The 16316-nt window shown below is 51.6% G+C and overlaps 1 pseudogene; it reads left to right on the top strand.

Annotated features, from left to right (window-relative positions):
* Positions 1–13088: 13088 nt before the first annotated feature.
* On the top strand, positions 13089–15039 carry LOC144169908 (CCR4-NOT transcription complex subunit 7 pseudogene; annotated as a pseudogene).
* Positions 15040–16316: the final 1277 nt, after the last annotated feature.

Below are 16316 nucleotides of genomic sequence, written 5' to 3' on the forward strand. Positions count from 1 at the left end.
AACTCCAGAACGTTCGCAAGGGCTTGAATAGTGTGTAGACTTCTAATCTCTTTTATTGCACTGAAAAAAAGGAGGATTTTGCTACATATGTGGTTAGTTCTGAATACATGATGGCGACGGCGATACATAGCGGTGGTGGGCAAACGCGTCCCTTCGCCCGGCGGAGCGCCGTGCAAGTCGCCGGAGAAGCGCGAGCTTCACGGGACAGGTTCCCCAGCCTCCGTCACAGGCCGCTCGCCGTGCCGCTCGCGTGGCCTCCGCGATCGGCTGCCGGCGGCGCGCCGTTGCTCCGGCCGTTCCAATCGCCCGGAGAGAGCGTAATTCCGAAGAGGCCGTTTCGCCGTTTTCCGCCGCACCGCGGCGCGCTTAGCCTAAGGTCGCTTTCCGTGGCGCGGGCGGGCGCACAGAAGGAAAACTCGGCCTTCGCAGCCTGTGTGAGACGTATAATCGAAAATTACAACCGCTCATCAATGCAGTAGATAGAAGTAGTTACAGGTGCCATTGATTACTAGCCGTTTAATTTTTGACGTGGACTGGGGCCGCTGTGAAGCGTAAGTGAATTCATTGCACATCAGTAATTTTTATTTTTGCTGTCGCGCATATTTAAAAAGACAAGGTTTTATTTCTCAAAAACTTGTATTTGTTATTTTAGTACGTGAAAGAGCGCGTGATACAAAGGAAGAGCGCAGTGCATTGATTTTTTTTTTTTTGTGAGTACCAACGATAACACTTTTTTTGTTTGCATTCATTCAAGAGAAAAATTGTTAAGTGAAGTGTAATCTTTCACGGCGCATAGGTGTCTTACAAAGCGTTGTTCCGATCCAGTGTTGGGTAAGACAAACTTCCTGCAATGCTTTCGTTGAAGTTGCCTGGCTGGAACTGGGTCAATTTTTTATTTATTATGAGGTTTAACGCGTCGACGCTACATAAGCGATGAGGCGCGCCGTAGTAGAGGGCTCCGGATTAATTGTGATCACCTGGTTATGGGCGTCGGCAGGATTTTACCTTGAGGGGGCAAATCTGCAAGTTTGCGCTGAACATTCAACTGATTTAGTGGGCCGCTGCAGTTCACCAACTGCATCTTGTGCACTTGTTTTCGCACCTGTAGCCAACTGATCTGCCGTGGGGCTAAATATTGACACATGGTTTACAGAAGACTGTGGTAGATGGCCGCCATCATGGCCCGCACCTTGAAAACTTGCCTCTGTGTTTCCTTCAGGGACTGATGGCAACGAGCAATCAGAATTTGACAAATGGTCTGTGGTGGTTGCACTGTCACAGGCTGAACCAGTCATTTTGGCATGGCAACTTGATAAACTTGATGCCTTTTCTTTGTCTGAAGGGAATCCCTGTACCTTTCGCTCCAATTTACGCCTTTTTGGTGGCTTTTGTGGGAGCATGTAGGTTGGGTATCCCGAAAATACGCTCGGAACAGCATCTCCGGGCCGTTTGAGGCGGCGAAGCTTTGTGGACCCCAAAGTGTAGTCTGAATCCGCAAAATGAAGGCTGCAGACGACACTGCTCGATGATTTGTCATTTGCGACAAAATCTTTTCTTGATATCACCTTCAGCCACGCTTGTCGACGGTCAGCGTTCGCAGGAAATTCATGAAAACTTATTCCAAGCTTTATTTTCCTGTCCGACTTGCAGAAAGGCACGCTGCAATACATTCTTCTGAAAAAATACAGAAGCAGGGCGGATAGCGGTGTGTAATGCACGCCAGAAAAACTTGTAATTTTCACTCACAGCAAATAATGAGGCAGCGATATTGCGGTAGCTACGTAAGACCACTAAGCACACCTGGAACATCTACGCCATAGTAAACCAAGACTCAAGAAAAAATTGTCGCTTCGTACACGCGGTCGCTTCGTTCATGCGGATACAAGCCTAGAGCTCTCGACTATTGCAATCACCTGCCTATAAAAAAACTCGAGCGCTTATCAGTACTACGCTGCTCTCTCTCTCTCTCTCTCTCTCTCTGTGTCTCTCTCACATACACGCGCATGCACGCGCACACACACATTCGCACGCGCGCGCGCACGTGCGAACCTACACGCACACACTCATTAACACGCGCCGCCAACCCATCCACATACGCACGCACGCACACGCGCGCACCTTCACACACACACATGAACACGCGCCGCGAACCCACCCACATACGCACGCGCACACGCGCGCACGTGCGAACCTACACACACACATACATTGACACGCGCCGCGAACACACCCAGAAACGCAGGCACACACACACGCATGCATACGCGCGCACGTGCGAACCTACACACGCACACACATTGACACGCGCCGCGAACACACCGAGAAACGCAGGCACACACACACGCGCGCGCGCGCGCGCACGTGCGAACCTACACACACACACACACATAAACACGCGCCGCGAACCCGCCCACATACGCATGCACACACCCGCACGCCACACACGCGCACGAACCCCCACGTACACACACACGTAACATGCACGCGTGCGCACGCGACCGCACACGCGCCGTGAAACAACACGTGCGCACTGTGGCCAAGTACTTTCGAAACAGCCTGCAAGGCATAAAAAGGTAAAGCGCCATGAAAGCTCGCGAAAAGGCCGTAAAAGTGACAAAAGAATTCAGCACACTGGCATTCAATCTGCACGAAATGCGAAAAGAGTTTGGGCTGCCTCATTCGACTTACACGTAACCAAACCGGCTGCATACAAAACGAACAAGTGCCTTTTAAACAACGTACGTACCTTAACTTTGTACTGCTTGCAGGAACGAGTGAAAACACATCGAGCGCATACTCAAGGTTTGTCTGCAGTGAAAACTCGACAACGAAGACTGACGAACACCTGAAATCGCAGGCAGTGTCGGTCAGATGAGCCTCGCTTCAACCTTAGGCTAACGGCGCCGCCTCGCGGCGTGTGTCGGAGTTAGCCAAATTACAAGTTTTTGCTGGGGGACGCGCCGAATGGGACGGCCGGAGCAACGGCGCGCCGCCGGCAGCCGATCGCGGAGGCCACGCCGCTCGGAACTTGTTTCGGCAACTCTCCGCCAGGTGCTAACGTCGTCTGCTCGGAGGTACTTCGAACGGCGGTACCTAGTGTGCTGTGCACAATTTCGCCATGGTGATTTTAAGAGCATAGACTATCAAATTTAGACAAGAGAAAAATTGAGTTCAGTGGGCTAACCATAAACCAGCTGGGACCAGCATCGGGAAGCCTGTCACGCACACATAAAAAAAGGCCACGGTACGCTGGCAGGCGCTGAGCTTGCGGTAGTCGTCGCGCGCTGCATCGCATCGACCCCGCCACGAAAAGAGGCTGCGTAAAAGTGCCGTATTCGTGTGATGAAAGTGTATCGTAGTGTTACAATTATAATCGCCGCACCCTGAAAGCGAATCGCTAGTTGTCGTCTCGTCGCAAGGTGCGGTCGTCTCGTCGATCCCACCACGAAGTGGCACACTGCACGGAATTTTTTTGGTGCCAAACCACTGCACCAACAAGTAGATAAAACGTAGCCACTGCCGGAAAAAGTGGGCCTCCAAATAATAAATAACAGCCCAAAGAAGCAGCGACATTTTGCGGAGTGTGCGAAGAAAGCAGGCAGCAGCACTCAGTTGCGGTAAAGGGGAGAAATGACGACGCAAGCCAGGCCACTGCCGAATTTCAGCCAGCAACACATGTAGCACCCAGATTCACAAACTTTTCGCCTTCTGCAAGGCAGCGCTTCCTTCCATCCGTCAAATTGGCGTTAGTCGTTCGTCGCTACGGTGACCCAGTGGCGCACCCCGTTCAGCCTTATTACAGTGTACTAGAAGAAGGTCAAGGCGCAATCTCTTCTAATACACTGAAGCCCCTCCATGCTGTAGCCATGGTCGCCTTCTGTAGCCTTATAATCCATAGAGTTATTATATGGTTCCTAGAAAGATTTGCAAATATTTCTAGGGACCATAGTTAATACTATCTCTCGAACGGCCATATTGGATTTCTCGTGGAGCTACCTATGATGGAGTAAAGGTCGTTGCGGCAGCGAATAAAAACCACATCGGGTGCCTAAATTCGCTGCCTTCAAGTCTTGCTCGCTACATGAGCTTCCTTCATTTTTTCTTTTACCCAGATGATTCGCACCGGTGACTTGGCTGGCGTGTGCTGTCGCTACTAAGCGACAGTTCGTACAGCTAATCAATAAACACGCTGGCTTGCAGCGAGTGTTAGAAAACCGCGACGACTCGAAAAAAAAAATTTTTTTCGCGGTCCCCGCAGTAGAGACACAAAGGAAGTAACATTGACGCTCGTATATAGTCGCAAGCCGAATGCACGCTCATTCAAACAGCTGTAGATGGATTACGAGATTCCCAGACACGAAAATAATTAGCTGATAAGAAGCAAAAGAGGAAGCCGACTGAAAAAGTCTGTCTCCAGCGATCGTAGCCCTTTTTCGGTAGGCAGGCGGAAAAATATTTGGCGCACATGACAGCGATCTTGGATCGATCCGCCGATGGTTTACCGCCAGCGAAGTCGGCACTGCATATTTTTGCTTTCTTCGACGGCTGCCATTCAGTTACATCGGCACTAGGTAAAAAAATTACAAATCGTCTTCCGCACACGGACATATATTCGGACGAAAACGTCAACAACCACTTCACGCAGCGCATACAGCGTATCTATTATTGCGTTCGCTGGTCCTGAATTTACTGACAACCGAAAAAAAAAAAACGTCGTTCCTGGTGGCCAATTAGCGTAAGAATGCGCACAGTTCACGGCGCAACAGTTCGTATGCGACATCACGAACAGGGATGCCAGGTTCTCGGAGAGTAACCCGCCCAATTTTTTGCTCCGCATAGCCCAAAAGTAGCCAAATGTTGACATATTGAAATAGCCCAAATAGCCAAAGGAGAAAACTTTACACACAATTCATTTGAAACGTTTATTCAGATGACTACTGCTAAAAGTTTGACATATTTACAGAATGAGTGCAAGTTATATAACCAAACATCAGTTTGGAGTCCAAACAGCTCCACCAGTGTACATCGCGGTGATATTGAAACGATATATCCAAAAAGATGTCGGATGGTGTAAAATCCTTACAACTCTTTCCACCTCTCGTTAGTCCAAATTTTACATGTAGAATGTTCTCCAAAGTTTCTATGGACATTCCGTTCCGCAAGTCGGTTTTTGTTAGAGCGACTTGACTGAACACTCGTTCTACTGCAGCATTGGACACTGGCAGCGTGAGCAGTGAAATGGCTAGTTCCGACAGCAACGGAAACATTCGGGCACCAGCGCTGTTTTTGGCATGCAGGACATTTTTCCAAAACACTAACATTGTCGCCACGGAGTTCACCAAGCCTACATTGCAGAAAGCAATATAGGACTCCATTGCAGAAATACTTGACGGTGGAATAAATACTTGACGGCAGAAGCTTGTAACAATGCCCAATCGCCAGTACCCACCTATTGGAATTTCATATCTTCGAATTTTTGTCTGTCACGTTCGGAGTACAAAATGACATGAACGCTCCAAAAATAAATAAGTCGAAAGTCAGCGCCTGTCGTGTCCCTGTGTGTGTAGTTTCTCGTGCCGTTTTTCCGCGATGTTGGCAATGGTTTCAAGACCACGAGCCAAATTAACGAGCTCGCACCACAATCCTGCTGTGACTGATTCGTTTACTTTTTCTTGCGAGCCAGCCCAAAAGTGGTGGGTCGACAAGTCTGAAACAAAGCATTTTGATGACTTTAGGATGTAATACAGAATAGCCCAAAAATAGCCAAATAGCCAACGACCAATTTTTTTCGCCAACTACAAAACAAAGTAGCCCAATTTGGCTATTTATAGCCCAACCTGGCATCCCTGATCACGAAGTCACCGCGCGCATCTCCGTGACGGTTGTCACGGAGGTTGTCTGCTCGGCAGGGCCAGGCAGGGCTGTCTGCTCGGCTGCCAACCACGTAGTGTGGGAAGTACCCACGAGGGCGGCGCCAGTGTATGCTCCGTATTGGCCGCGAGGCCCACCACTGGAGAGGCCGGCGCTGCGATCGTTTTGACGTCACTTGTAGGATCACCGTTCCTATCTTGCTGCGTAGTTGGCTTGCAGCGCGTGACACTTCGCTTAGAAAGCGCGTTCTAAAAGTATTTTCGTGTTAATTTTCTTCGTTTGAAGTTAATTCTCAGTGCGTCAAGCGCAGTTCGACCTAATGGTGTCTGTATAACCGTATCAACTGTGGTAGATTATCCGCAAACACCATGAGCGTGGTGGTGTATTACGCATGCGACCGAAGCGTAAGCAGCGGCTTGTTACCCCGATCAAGAATGTGGAGTACGACGACCGCCGAGTGAAGTTTCTAGATTTCCCTTGTTTGCAAGAAATGTATAAAGCAGGAAATCGTGAAGCGTTAACTGCTCGCAGAAGCACACGCACCCGCCCTGACTGCCCGCACAGCCGACGGTGCGGCTCAAACCGACGCAGGTCACGGCAGCAACAACTTCTTGTCGCCGCTTTTTAAAATCACACAAGTCGGGGAAAAGAAGTTCCAGATTCGTGAAAGTGGATGTTAGTTTGATGAAAAATTCCGATATCGTAGTGTCATCAGCTCTGGTTTTCAAAGCGATGCTCAAATATCTGCCGCGATTTACGCCGACCGGCAACGTAGGTCGGTCCCGGCAACGCCGGCCTGTTCACGCACGGTGCGGCGAGCAGCCGAAGGATGGCCATGCTTGCGCGCAAGAACCGGCCGAGGCCGTGCAGGTATCTTGATCGTCGATCGCTTCAACGGAAATCACCGCGCTTGCAGAGTTCCCAGCGCGGTGAAACGTTCTGTTAGGGACTGTCACTCGCAACTCTAACGGCGATGAAATATATGCTGCGACGCCAAGCCTAAAGTTCCCAACATCCGATTACGTGCATCCGAAGCCGGCTGCGAGGTGTTGGCGAAGGCCCTCCCGTCGCGCACGCGCGTGTTGCGTTTGGGTTCCTCTAACTTCTTGGGGGCCCCCAACGCTCGGTTCTCCTATTCTAAATATCCCCATTACCTGAAATCATTAACGACGTGCACCGTGTTTCGCCTCGTACGCAGCCTCGCCTTCTGTGAGAAGTCGTGAGTTTCGAAATTGATGCTTGAGAAATGCCGGCTTACTGTAAACATACAAAACACGCTGCAATTATAAATTACCACGCCGAGCACATAATGAAAACTAAATATAGCCTTGTCCCAACCCGCTCGAAGGCGTTAAAAACTCGCGTTCATACCGTTCATGCATTGCGGACAAGTCGCGAAAAGTAAACATCAGCCGTACAGAGTACAGGCTACGGCAGTGATCGTTAATCAAATCCGGGCATGACTATAAAAACATCGTAGGGGAAATAGGCACTGATTAAGCCAAACTGCAGACCATAACAATACTTTTAAGCATGTGCGGCGAAGCAATCTGATCACCGTTCTCGCGTCATTCATTTACCAGGCAATACGAGCTGTTCGCGCGGTGAGATCATAAGTGAGCGACGCGTTTTAATCGCTGTTACAAGGTGTTTGCTTGCACACACATGTCCCGTCAAAAGTATTTCATACTGAATTTACAGCGTACTTTTCTCGGCGTCAGTTGCATCGTCCTTGGCGTTAGCTGGCTGCGTATGTACGAGCTGTGGGTCGCGATGGTAGCAACTACCTAAACGCGGCGGTGTAGCCGGGAACAAGCGAGTCGCTGATTGCTTGCCCGAATTATTTGGTTTACAAACAACTTTTTTGGTAATTTGCATCAAATCCACAAGGAGCGGGCGAGACAGTGGCCACAACAAAAAAACACGCTTCCGCATACGCACGGGAAATGTGTTGTAGCAGACGACAACACGATTCGGCGTCCTACGAGTGACGTCACTCGTAGGTGGCGGCACGGTATGTCCTCGAGGCCAATACTCCCTAATGCGAAATTTGTGCGCAGTGCGGACTGCAGTCTTCTCGGTCACGGCGCATATCTGCTGCGTCTCAGGAAGTGATCACGTGACCAGCGAACGTACGGTTACGGTGGCGCGCGCTACTGTGCTGTTATCTCGCAGCGCGTCGCTGCAGCCAGCAAGCATGTTGTTGAAAATCGTGTTTGAACCTCCCGCGCAAATCTCACGTGGTTGGCATGAGGCACGCACGGAGGAGAGAGTGAGGGGGGAGGCAGTGAGAGAGATTACGCCATAGCAGCGCGTGCCGCCCTCCCCCTGACACCTTCTCGCACCTGCGAGCATCTCGTGCAGGCTCAGCATAGTGACCTCCCCCTCGCACTTTCGCGAGTCAATTCCCTCCGCTGTTTTATTTCTGTGTTCGCTCACTCGGTTACAACGCCGCCGCCAAACCAGAGTGCTTGCACGCTAAAAAAAATGGAGGGCTAGTTCTGCAGTGGCGGCACCTGCGCTGAACTAATCCTGAACTCACGCAGGAAATGCAGGCGAAATCGAAGAAACCTCTTCACTTCTTCGTCAGCTGGTCCGGTCGTCGTTTTCACGTGTGAATTTGTCGTCGTCGTCTTCGGTGTGGCTGACACGTGGAACGCCGGTCGCTACACGACGACGATGACGAAGGCAGGACCTCCTCACGTGGTGCAAGCTCACGCACAAGCCTAGACGACGCCAGGCGCTCCTCACGAGGAGCACGCTCACGTGCGCTCGGTATTTTTTTTTTTTGCTGAAGCCACTACGCGAAGGTGGCGCCTCGTGGCGGGGGAGTTTTTTCTTGGTATTTTTTTTTGCACACGCCAACAGAACAAGCTCAAGCTTAAACAGCTCTGCTGTTAAAAAAGCATTGGAGGGGAAATAGGCACTGCTTAAGCAAAACTGTATATCATAAGAGCATATTAAGCATGTGCGGCTAAGCAATCCGCTCACTGCTCCCCCGTAGTCATAGAGTTTCATACTAATATACACTAGAGTGAAATCTGGCGCCACTGTCTAGGGGAGCCGCGCTTCAGCGAGCGTGTCGTCATGTACCCGGCAGGTACGTTCCACTTGTCCTTGGCATGGCTCACGAACAGGCTGAAAAGTTGGCTTTGGCTGCAAAAATGCAACAATATTACTGCAGAAGATTAATAAAATTTGTTCTGTTATTATAAAATTAAAGCTCCAGAAAGATTTAATTGTCAGGGATTATTTAGAAGTTTCATGAATGATGAACAAAAGAACAATGCTACCCTTTTGGCTTCAAAACGAAAAAGAAGCCATGTGGCTAACCAAGCCAAGGAAGCGAGGAACGTCGCTAGCTGCAATGGCGCCGCCCATGGCGGCACGCGAATGCAGCGCCAGATTTCCCTCTAGTATATATTAGTATGAAACTCTATGCCCGTAGTCATTACCGGTAATTAGCGCCCTTACTCGCGGGTGAGATTAGCGGCTCATTTCCGTAGCTGTTGCAAGATCTATTGTATTCGTTGCACGCGTTCTGGTACAGGTCGCGTCTCAAGTATTGAAAAATGATTAAGCAGCGTACTTTTCTCGGCATCATTTTCATCGTGCTTTATGACGTTGGCTGGCTGTACGAGCTTTGGGTCACGATGGTAGCAACTGCCTAGACGCGGTGGTATCGCCGGGAACAAGCGAGTAGGTGTTTGCTTGCCCGGATTATTAGGCCAGTAGACCACTTTCCTTGTGCAATTTGCCTCAAATCCACGAGGAGGGAAGGGCACGGTGGCCAGAACAGAAAAACACGCGATCGCATAAGCGCAGGAAATGTGGTCTAGCAGACGACAACATAGCCCGGCATCCTATGAATGACGTCACTCGTAGGTGGCGCCACGATACGTCTTAGAAAAATCCTGCAACCCCAGCATGCGGCACCCACTGTACCCTACGCATGGTAAAAAATAGGAGCCATTCCACTATGGGAACTTTAATTACCAGCGAAGCTTCTGTGCACACGACGTACAGGTGAAACGTATTTTATGCGAAAGATATGAGGAAAGTTATTTTGCGCCTCGGACGCAACACATAAATGCAAGCAACCATAAATTTTGCCGCTGTTGAGCGTGGCTACGCCACGTTTGTGGACTGAAAGATTGGGTTTTCGGGATAGACCGAGCTGTGAACGCGCACACACTTGCACGGCAAGACAAAGAACAGACGCTGATCGGCGCAGTTCCACTGTATGGACGATTTTTTTTTTTGCGATAGAATGCCCGATGGCATAAAAATAATTTATTTACAAATATACATGGGCCCCCGTCTCTCGAAGAAAGTCAAGAAGGGAGCGGTGGTGGGGTCCCCAGAGCCACCGCTGAAGGTCGAGGGGTCTTCCAGGATGGAGGCCTGTGCCTCTCAGGTGTCTCGCTTTCTGGCTGAGGCCAGTGAAGGACACGCCCATATGAGATGATCCGCGTCAGCTTGTGCGGCCGGAGCTGTGCAGAAGGGGCAGGTGTCGTCGAACGGGGCATGGTAGCGTGGTGGCCACGCCCGGGTCACAGCAGGTGAAAGCGCCACTCCAACGCGAAGTCTGCGCAGCAAAACCTCTTCCCAGCGAGCAAGTCTACTGGGGAGGTCCGTTCCACACGGGGGGATGAGGGCACGTGTGGCGCGACGCAGATCGTCCTTCCGTTGGAGAAAATTTTCTATCGGACCGGTTGTTAACATTGGCAGCGGCCGAGGAATATACGTCGGGTGACAAGCCATATCCACTGCAATGTGAGCGGGGAGCGTATTCCGCCTAACCCATATCCTGAGAGGGCAGGGGTACGTGTCTAGTAGTGTGTGGATGTCCCTTGAAATGGTACAATTGTTCGATACTTGGCGTAAATCCCGTATCGCCGCGGTGGAGTCCGTATAAAGTAGTAGGATGGAACCCACGGGGGTGCGCTGTAAGGCCGGCGTTAGTGCCTGTAGGCCATCCCGGATGGTTGTGAGCTCCGCCAGTAGAGAGGGCAGGGTGCGGATGGTTTGGTAGAGGCAAGTTTGAGAGGCGTCAGGATAAACGGGACACTGTATCGCCGTAGATAAAACGCAATCCTGGGCACCAGCGTCCACGAAGGCCTCTATCGCCTCGTACTGGGTCGCAGCCGTCAGTAGTGGTCCTCTAGCACATGCTTTTCCGGTAGTTCGAGTGTGCAGTCTAGTCAGTGGTCGGTTGTCGGTCACCTGGTGATACCGCCACGGCGGCCTGGTTACAGGGCGACCTGGTGAAGCAGGTAGGAAACAGCCCATATAGCTAGCCAAGGCCGCTGCTTCCGCAACAAAAGTACGTTCGTGTAGGCGGGCTGAGCGACGTTGTTCGACGTGTTCGTCAAGCGTGTTCAGCTGAGCCTCAGCTTGGAGCGATGGTATCGGGGTCATTGCAGGAAGGCAGGTGATGGTGCGCATAGCGGCTCTATTGATAGCCTCAAGTCGGGCCCACTCCGTCTGAGTCATGTACTGGAATTCGGCCTGGTAAACCAGTCGAGGCTGCAGGAGGCGAGCCATCTTAGAGCAGGAACCACCAGACTTCTGTGAGATGCGTCGAATCAGGGGAAGAATCTGTCCTGCTTTTTGTCGGGCAGATCGAAGCCACATGGCAGCCGACCCAGACGCAGAGATTACCTAGCACGCGAAGAGATGCGGCGGTGCGTACGGTTTGGCCGGAAAGTTGCAGTATGAGGGGAGAAATCGCTAGTTTGCGACGGCCCCAAGCACTGGCCACAGGCAGAACGGCTGTTTTGTCCGCTGAAAGTGTCAGCCCAGCGTATTGACACCATGTCTGCGTGTCTCTCAAGGCCTGTTGAAGGCACACGTTTTGGCGATGCAGGTCTGGGTGGACGATACCGTTATGTCGTCCGCGTAGACGAGGAAATGCAGGTCCGGTATGGAGCCCAGATGCCAGGCAAGCGGACGAATACGCTAAGAACTTGATGCAGCCAGCGCCTTCCTGTATCATTTTCTGATGGCACGCGCCCTATACTTTCTCCCTCTCCTTTTCTCCAAAATCGCCCTCTACCTATTGCCCACTCCGGAACGAAAAGTCGATTAGAGCGGCAATGCTGAGCAATTCTGTGCACTGCAGAAGCGTACGAAGCGCTGGATTCACCGCGGCTGAGCTCGAAAAATGCGGCGAATGCACACTCACTTTTCGAGCTCAGCCGCGGTGAATCCAGCGCTTCGTACGCTTCTGCAGTGCACAGAATCCTCCCCTTCCTAATAAAAGAATTTATCATCATCACCGCGGCTGAGCTCGTGTTTCATCTTTCCGCCTATCCCACTCTCCACAACCATCCCTTTGAAACGAACCAGCGATTGCGTTTTGGCTGCGTAAGTCCGCGAATTGGTTCCGAAGGTGGCCCAAGCGTGGTCGGTGGCGCTTCCGTCGGCGCGGCAAAACCGCACGTGGCTCTTGCTTGACCTTGACCGCACGACGTGCTTGCTTGAAGGTCAGAGGGACGCTATCGGCGTTTCATGTGTTTGTACCTGGAGTGATAAGCTTCATTATTATTTTGTCACAGCGTAATTACAGCTCTCTAGGTAAGATTGACGGCCTCGGATGCTGCGTCAAAACATGCCCAGTGTTGATCGGCCGTGGTGAAAACTTTATCGGCGATGGGACCTGTCACCAGGCTTTAAGAAAGGCGGCTTGCAATCCCGGTAACGCTACGCATGCTTATCCTGGAAACAGAAGAATAACATACGTAAAGGAACAACAACATTTATTTGTGAGCACAGTCAGTTGTTTGTGGATTAAGTACACTGGGGATATTTTGAGCTCGGAAGGGAGCTCGCCTGCATACAACCAACTGCGCAGGAGGGGAAATAGAGGGGCGTGAAAGGATAAAGGCGAGAGTTAAAAGAGATCGATCATGTGGCGAAGACTTTCCGTTGGGTTGCCGGCGGCCCCTTTGGAAACAGAAGGTCCTTCATGCCGGCGCAGGGAAGGCCTTGACGCTGGAGCGCTCGGTGGAGCTGTGCTCTCGGCGCACGATCGTAGCGAGCCCTTTTGGCGGCGACCGCAGACGTCCGGGCGACCAGCGATCTTGAGCCTTCTGGTCCGGGCACATAGCTTTAGGCGTACGAAGAACCGTGTTCGAACTGAGCTGTAAGAATAGCAAGTGGCCTTGCTGCTATCGATGTAGAAAAAATCACCTTCACGAAAACACGCATGAAAAAAAAAGAACATTTATGAATGCATGTACCCAAAAATAATAAAAGGCGTGGGTAAAATACAACATAAGAATAAACGGGAAAATTAGGTCAGGACTGCAGCGCCACTTTTGCGTCATCCCTAGCCTCTTTCATCGGTGTTCAGTGTCAACCCTTGTTCAAGCCGGCGTCCACCGCGCTGGTCGCGTCTGTTACGCCTCTTTGAAACGCGCGTTTCTTTTCCCTTAGCGAATCCATGAGCTTGTTTCTCCTTACGCACTGCTCAGTCGACTAAGCAAGCCTCCTGAGTGTTGGCGAGAGCAGCGACGCCCCTTTCACCATCATCGTCGTCGCAAACTACGTGTCGGCCAAGTCTCCTGGAGTTCGGTGAGGGCTGTTTCATCGGTTATCAGCGTCATCGCGACCTGAACAACGGCTGTCCGTCTCCCAGGTCGCAAGCTTTGGACGCACTGGAAGAAGCACACGCAACCCGTGTGCCAGCTTCTACGGTTCTCGTTGCGCCATAGACTGTGGAGCCTTCACTTCGAGATCGCACGTATGCCAGCCATGCCTCGTTCGAATGCCGCTGGCATCAACGCTACTAGCTTCGTCGGTGCCGGCCGCATCGTCCTCGAAGTTACGAATGAGACACGCGGTTTACGTGATGTCTGGGCCTTCAACCTCGACCAAGAACTCCGCACCATCGGCCGTGTCGTCCAGCGGTACAAATATGTCGCCATGGACACGGAGTTTCCTGGTGTGGCGTTCAAAGTCATAGGCGACTTTCACAGCCGAGTAAGCTACCACTACCAGAGCCTCCGATCCAATGTGAACATGCTCAAGATCATCCAGATAGGTTTCACCTTCATGGACGAGGCCGTCAACAAGCCCCCGAACTACTGGACCTGGCAGTTCAATTTCAAGTCCAGCCTAACGGAGGACCTGTGTGCCCAAGACTCCATCGACCTTCTCATCAACTCTGCCATTCAGTTCGAGAGGCACGAAAAAGAGGGCATCGACCCGGCCAAGTTTGCACAACTCTTCACGGTGTCTGGTGTGGTCCTTCCGGATGACGTGAAATTAATCTGCTTTCACGGAGCCTACGACATGGCGTACCTTCTCAAGTTGCTGACCAACAAGCCACTGCCGGCAGAAAAGTCCGAGTTCATCGAGGTGATGAAGATTTACTTTCCTGCCGTCTATGATTTCCAGTACCTCGTACAAACTTGCATGAACCTCACTGGAGGCCTAAAAACGCTGGCCGACAAGCTGGTGCTCGAACCGACAGGGACGCGACATTAGGGCCTGCTGACTGGGGGAGTCTTCTTCAAGATACGAGAAGTCTTTTTTGAAGGTGAAATCCCGAATCCCAACCTTTGCGGGCCTCTGCTTGGTCTGGGTGCTTGGAGAATCACGGGTCGCCCTTCGAGAAAGGAGCGCCAAGCGTGCCAGCAGCTTCAAGTGCCGTGCTGCCGCCCCCATATTGTTGCCTTTCAATCCCCATCTGTCACCCTGCGTCTTGGCAGCAGCACTCCAACCGCCATCGTCTCATCGCCATTGCGCTTACATTCTGTATTGAGCTGATGAGTGCTTCACAGTGCCACTGCTTCTGTTATCACGTATCACCTCTTTGAATTCTTCCCGTGTGAAACCTCCAAACGCTGCCACCAACTCTTCAGTTGTTATGCCTACACTTCTTGTGCCTTTCCCTTAATGGGATGCCTTGTTCTTTTTACTTTACAGACCCCAGATGCCTTTGCGGACATGCCACTCTTTTATGAATTTCTCCACGCTAAAGAAGAAATGTAGCCAAGCCTATGTTTTAAGACGAAAAAATAACAACCTTGTTCCTGATTGAGGAATGCTTGAGAAGCGTGTGTCTTTGTGGAGCAGTAATGTGAAGCGCCAGGCGATAACGTTGATTATGCTGACGATTGCCCAAAGTTATGTGCACTTCAGTTGTTTGCGATGGCGTTCGCTCGCGTGTGTGCGTGTGCGTTAATGCATGCGTAAATGAGCGAGTGAAAACGTGGCTTGCGTGCGTGTGTTCATGTCAGCACGTTGTCTGCCTGCAGGCACGCGCTAGTGTGCCCGTTAGAGGAGTGAGCGAAAAATTCATTCACGCCACCATGCAGCGCCCACTTGAACCTACGGATCAAAGAAAAACTCCCACCTCTCCTCGCGGGAGCCCCTGTGTAGATGCGACGCATAGGCGGAGCTGCGAAGGGACCGCGTTTTATAGCGCGCATAACGTTGAGGGGACTGCGTAAGCCGGTCCCAGTCGATGACGACGTTGGCGTACTTGTAAAGCGGCGTGGACTCTAGGTGTTTGAGCCAAGCGTGGATGTTGCTTCACCGGAGAACGGCACACCGGTTATATGCGCAGCGCGCCCGAAGGAGAGGAAACTGCGGAAGAGAGAGTACTGCACATGCGCCGGCCCCAGCGCGTCTGCTGCGGCTATGACGCAACGTGCCGCGGCTATGACGCAACACAATCCACTTTAATCCAATCCAAGCCAATCGAATCCAATCCAATGCCCCTCGCGAGAGAGTGTTCGCTATCGGAGAGGAGAGGGGGTGAGCGGCGGAGAGCGCAGCTGGCGCGGCGAGGAGAATGGGGGAGGGGCGGACAACGCCGACGATTTCTTTCCTCCATGGCCGACGACGACGACGCCGGAGGGACAAGGCGAGTGAATGAGATGCTCTGCATCTAAAAAGAAAATAGTACACGACATACAGGTGGCACGGAGTTTAGGCGAAAGGTATAAGAAAAATTATCTAGCGCCTCGGACGTTTCACATACATGCAAAAGTAGCCATAAATTTTGCCGTGGTTGAACAAAGTTAAGCACGCCGGCCGAACGAAAGGTCAGGTTTTCGGGATAGAGGGCGCTGTGAACGCGTACCCTGTTGCACGGCAAGACAAAGCACGGACAGTGCGGACAGGCAGTGATCGCAGCAGTGCCGCTGTCGGAGCGAACGCGTTGCGAACTATGATGTAGTCACCGCCTTCCCGTATCATTTTCTGATGCACGCGCCCTTACTATTTCTCAGTCTCCCACATCCACGAAATCGCCCTCTCCCTATCGCCCTCTCAGGAACGAAATGTCGATTAGAGCGCCAATATTGAGAAATTCTGTGCACTGCAGAAGCGCGTGAAGCGCTCGTTTAACCGTGGCTGAGCTCGTCTTTCTCTTTCTCCTATCCGCCTCTCTGCAACCCTCTCCTCGAAACGAACCAGCGATTGCGTTTTCC

This window comes from Haemaphysalis longicornis, unplaced genomic scaffold (genome assembly GCF_048455015.1).
Source record: "Haemaphysalis longicornis isolate Haplotype H1 unplaced genomic scaffold, Haemaphysalis longicornis Haplotype H1 scaffold_1, whole genome shotgun sequence".
Taxonomy (NCBI): Eukaryota; Metazoa; Arthropoda; class Arachnida; order Ixodida; family Ixodidae; genus Haemaphysalis; species Haemaphysalis longicornis.